We start from the raw sequence: 6,138 nt of genomic DNA on the forward strand, positions 1-6,138 counted from the left end.
TGAATTGCATAAAGTAAATTGGCGGGAAATGTAAATTGCAAGGAAATGAAATTTGCAGAATCTTAAATTGCGAGAAATTAAGTGCTAAAAGTTAAATTGCTGAAAGTAAAGGGAATTGGGGGTGATTGCATGAATTGAAATTGCAGAATGTAAATAGAAAGTGTAGATCAGGAATGGGGAGTTCATTGGGGTCAGGAGATATTGAAATCTTCGAATCTAAACAATTTCATCTCTTCCTCAACCAATGCATTCATTGAATCTTGCTTGGCAATCTTATATGATTGGATCCCAATTCCTTGGCTCACCAATTCTCTCTAAAAACAAACAAATTCCCAATCCCTTGGTTTAAATGTTCATAAGAAGAGATGATGCTCGATCACTGATTATACCACACAGTTTCATGAACCACAATTTGGTAGGATTACATGTCACAATATCCATCCAAACCCCAATTCAATTCACTGTGAGAAAGCTTCTCTAGCATGAATCCTTCATTCCTTTCCCAAGGTTCCGAAGGATTCCAATTATGGGTAGTTTCTTTCCCAAGACAACTACCCAATGGAATTAGATCGAGAAGCTTTCTAACAAAAATTCAAGAGAAAAGATTGAAGAAGAAGATGAAACTATTATTGATTCATTGAATTACAATAGAGCTCCCTAACCCAATGAAAGGGGTTTAGTGACTCATTGCTCAGAATTCAATTACAAAAGATGAAAGAAAAATTCAAAGTGTCCAAAAATTCCTAAAAAGTCAAAAAGTGTCAACTAACTTAAATTCTATCCTATTTATACACTTTCTAAATTGAGCTTCTGTTGTGTTCCTTGGGCTTTGAGGCCTTTCCTTGAATTCCTTTTGCTTTGGGTTTATGGTCCATAATCCTGATGAGGCTGTGATTCAAATCTGTAACATTTATTGAGCAAACTTAGTGATAAACAAGTAATGACACAAGACTCAACAAATGGATGCTCCAGACTCATCAATTCTTCAAGCCCAATCCCATAAACCATGATATTCAATTGGGTTTCATGCCATAATAAGTTTAAGTTAATATTTGTGCTCAATTGCTAACTTAAACTTCAATATAATTGGCCCAGAAACCTTTTCAAATGGTGGTGTTTAAGTTGAAGTTTAAGTTTTAGTTTAAGGCTAAACTGAAACTTAAACGTGGAATTGAAAGAAAGCAACCCAGGAGAGTGAATATATCGAACACGTTTAACCTCCAGTTTGAGGTCAAACTGGAGGTTAAACTTGGAAATGAAGATAGCAACCCCTGGAGGCATATTGGGTCGAGCACGTTTAACCTCCAGTTTGAGGTCAAACTGGAGGTTAAACTTGGAAATGAAAAACACACCCTGGAGGCAAAAACTATCGAACACGTTTAACCTCCAGTTTGAGGTCAAACTGGAGGTTAAACTTGGAAATGAAGAACACACTATAGAACACGTTTAACCTCCCTTTCTTGAGTCGTCACTTTGTTCTCTTGTCAACCTTGCCAATTTGATGCCAAATATAGACTATTATACCTCGTTGGAAAGCTATGGATGTCAGCTTTCTAACGCAACTGGAAGCACCTCAATTGGATCTCTATAGCTCACGTTATACTCCAAGGAAGGTGAAGAGGTCAGCTGGCCTGATTGCATGTTGGTACTATGCTCTTCTATGCACATTACGGGGCTGTTTTCTCCCTCAATTTTTAGTATCCACCATGCATGCCATATATGCTTGGAAAGCTCTAGATGTCTTCTTTCCAATGCATTTTGAATCACCTCTTTTGGAGTTTTGTAGCTCAAGTTATTTACGTTTGAAGAAGGCATGGTCAAGCTGTTCCATATAACACGTTTAAGCTCCAGTTTGAGGTCAAACTGGAGGTTAAACGTGGAATGCTTCTTGGTGAGAAAAGAAAGTGTCGAACACGTTTAACCTCCAGTTTGAGGTTAAACTGGAGGTTAAACGTGGAAATGCTTTTGTGCCTCCCTTAGTTCAATTCTCATTTTGGCGTTTAACCTCCAGTTTGAGGTCAAACTGGAGGTTAAACGTGGAATGCTTCTTAGTGCCCTCTCTCATTCTGGCGTTTAACTTCCAGTTTGAGGTCAAACTGGAGGTTAAACGCCAGTTACATCATTTCCTCTCTTCTCATGATTTTGGCGTTTAAGCTCCAGTTTAGGCTTAAACTGGAGCTTAAACGTCCCATTTGAATTTCAAGCTTCCTTTATTGATTTTGTTGCTTCCTTGCCTAGCCTCTCTTCCCTGAAATCATCCAAACAATTGCATCAAAGTCTTGCAAAATTTCATGAGAATTCATCCATTCATAGCATTCAAGTAATATCACTAAAAACTCATGGAATTTGCATCAAAATCATAATGTTTTGGATAGTTCATTGCTTTGTTGTTCATTTAACCATTCTTGGTTACTTTAAGCTCAAGAAAATGCATAAAACAACTAAAACTAACAGAAAAATGCTAGTGAAACTAGCCTAAGATGCCTTGGCATCAACTACAGAAAAGGAAATTAAACAAATGTATTGAGCTGAATAACTTCAAATAGATTTAAAGGATCGGTACCTCGACTAAACGAAAATAATTTAAAAAAAATTGGTTGGAGCCTTATCTTTTACCAATCAGAAAAAAGATTTTTATGTAAATTATTTTTATTCAAAAATTTAGGAATATAAACTGGAAACGTAAACTGCCTGATATATTAAAAGGCCAAAATCCAAATATCACTCAATTGTCAAAACACCTTTGAATAGTAGGGACAACCTACCATGCTTGTCATTCTTTTAAGAAATTGTGCTTGCTAGTGGAGTGCAACTCATTAACTGAACATGTTGCAGTATTTTTCATGTTTTTTTTTTAATAAAAAAATTAAACAGCTAAAACACCCAATGGCTGCCAGAGGAAAGTGACGCTCAACACAAAAAATGGAAAAGGGAGACGACGAAGCCAAAAAGGAACAAAGTAGAAAAATCTCAAGAAAAGTTGTCGACAAGGAAGTGATAGAACTGTCATCAAGGTTAGAATTAAATTACATTTCCACAAACTAGTGAAGTCCTTTTATAACGATTCCGAATATAAAGTATTCATATTTTTAAGTTTTGTTTCTCATAGTCTCCGAGGAAGCACCATGCATGACCAGCGACTACATGTAAATTTTAACGGTGGAGCCAGCAAAGAGATAGGCGACGACTTCGGTAAAACTACAGTCGTAGAACCTTCCCTAAAAGAAGTGGTAACACAAATGTCGACGATGATGAATACACTTTCAAACCTGATTGCTTCCCAGACCAAGACATGTTATCCTGTGTTTGGAACTATGCCACAAACAATCAATCTTCGGAATGGGCCGCCCGATAACTTCAGCCCCACATTAATGCCTGTGATCATGAGCGGATTCAGCATGCCGTCTGGTACTCTTGAGAGGAATCTGGATTCGTCCAAGAAGATTAGATCCAACATGTCAAGCATTCATCAAGCCGCGGATTCAAAATCGCATATGGCTACAAAGTGTTGTTCAATGTCTCCGAAGTGTGAACAGACACCGCCAGATGATTATGTTATTTGCCGAAGTTTGTTCAGCGATGATGGTACTGGAAAGCAGACAGCTACAGAACCAGTTATAACGAGTAGCTTAGACAAGGCTGTATATGTTAGCTACTTCAACCCGGCTGACAGAAAATTGCCACTAGCGAATGAAACTGCAAAGATACCTGCGGTGGGTTATATCATGTTAAGTAAGTGTTAGAGATTTGTTGTGCTGGTTTACTATTAATAAATAACGGCTTAGTTTTCGTTGTATCAGTGGAAGCCTGTTCTGTTCCATCCCCCAGCTGATATGGCACTGTGCAAAGATGAAGTTTCAGTCGTAACCTACGTCTTTGTTTCAGATCTGGAGGATGAAGAACTAAATTCGGAGATAATTTCACAGACAAACTTGTGGCACGCTAATAGGAGAGTCATGTATACTCTACTGCCGAACAAACCATTGGTGGACGAGGTATGGATTTTTCAGTCATTAGCCTTCGTTAATTTCATAAATGAAACTCCTAACATATAAAATAATTTTAACAAGGGAATATATGTTTATATTTTTGTATATTGGCCGTCAATCAACGAACGCTGAAGCAGATCATAAACCTCACATCAAGCATGCTCATGTGTGATGCACGCAAGGACACCGGTTTTTCCTGCTTGTGGTTTTTACCCACTACATTTTCGGTGAGTGAAAACCATTAAGAGGATCTCCATCTCCTGGTTTCCATTGATCTTATACATGTTTATGAAAAATCAAATTTCAGCAATTTGCCCTTAATTGGACTCACTCCCCAAAGACTTTGAAACGCTATTACGCTGAGGAATACATGGGAGAGTTTGAGTTGTTATGCAAGGTAACTTTCTAATTTAATTCTCGTAATATATGATAATGTAAATAAAAAACGCTTATTCCAATATAACTTATTTGTGTATATTTTTGATAGATTTTTGTTCCAATGAATGAGGATAACATGCACTGGTACCTGCTTGTAATTGATATAGAACAAAGACACCTAATATTACTGGATTCTAAACCATGCGTCTCAAGCAGAACCAGACGCCGTCGTTGTGCGAAACTAATGGTAGTGTTGCAAAATTTCTAATAGGCGGAAATAGATTCTAAATTGCTTAAACAGACACCAGAGTTGACACCTGAATTAAATTTTACTTTGATTACAGGTACTGTTTATTGAGGAGATGCTTGATGACTCCACCTTCTATGCTAACCAAACAACACACAGACCAGTAATTTCAGAGTATCCTATAATACACCCTGCAGAAATTGGCGAGCAGAACGATGACTCGTAAGAAACCTTACAAGTTATTATTGATTGTTGAGTTCTCAATTACTGAGATGCATCAATGAATTTGCTAACGTGTGATGAATACATTTTCCTTCTGCACAAGTAAAAGAGACCGCTAACATATTTATTAACGTTGTAATAGTGCTATACATTACTTTTCCGGCCAGCCTTGGTTACGGAAGATAATATTTTTTTATAGTACTATTTCGTCTGCTATGATTTTTTTCCCTTAGGAATTAAGTTGGTTATAGACTTCAATAAACTTTTTTTTACATATACCAGGAATGATTGTGGAGTTTGGGTGACAACCTGGATAAGGGAGTGCCAATGAAGGAGTAACTACAATATTAAGGTAGTTATAAAATAAAATTCGTTTCATGGTTTCATATATTATCTCAAAATTTTAATCTAACCTATGCGTCTGAATTCTTTTGTTTTTTCTCCTAGGTAAATGATAGCACTAGATTACGGCTGGCTATTGATCTGGTGATGAATCCGTTCAATTTGAAATCCCAAGAAGTCATGGAAGCAGCAAAGAAATACTACAACGAAATATCTAAAAAGGAAGAGCGATTGGTTAAGGGGTTAGGAAGTATGCTCTGAGTTATTTATACCTAAGGCATTAAAATAATTGTGTCCATTGCATAGACTTTTAAAACTATAATGCGTGCAATAAGTTATTCTAGTTATGTTATTTTAAGTACGTTCTGTTAATTTTTTATTGATGTTTTGTGTTGCGCTTACTGAAATTGAAAAAGCTACTGGGTCGTAAAAAATATGATTATGTTATTTGAAGTACTTTATGTTAATTTATGAATGGAACAGCACATTCTGATATGTTAATAAAGAAAGGTTTGCATGATTTCGTATATTTTGTCAAACAATTTAATAAACATGATTTCAATAATTTACCTAAATATGAACACAATATTAAACTTATTATATTTTTTAATTTTATTATGTGTAACCTTCGTTATGTTTATTCATCTAGTGATACGTATACCAATGCGTGGTTATTAAACTACATTTACATTTACCGAAACATGAGTAATACAATTCAAATAGAGTTTATTATGTGTATTTATTATTTAGTTTAGATTTACGAAAAGGTTTTATTAGTGATGAGGTTTGAATCCTAATGGATGGCTTCAATATATCCCGTCAACTTCATTTCCAACCGGTGTGACCTCTGGTTTTACCCTCTTTAAAAGTAAAACTTGACTTCCTAGAGAAAATCATTTGACAACACCATTGTAAACCCTCTCCTAATTCACTCACCGTGCCTATCAACTTCAGAGACTA

Source organism: Arachis stenosperma, chromosome 9, assembly GCF_014773155.1.
Source record: "Arachis stenosperma cultivar V10309 chromosome 9, arast.V10309.gnm1.PFL2, whole genome shotgun sequence".
Taxonomy (NCBI): domain Eukaryota; kingdom Viridiplantae; phylum Streptophyta; class Magnoliopsida; order Fabales; family Fabaceae; genus Arachis; species Arachis stenosperma.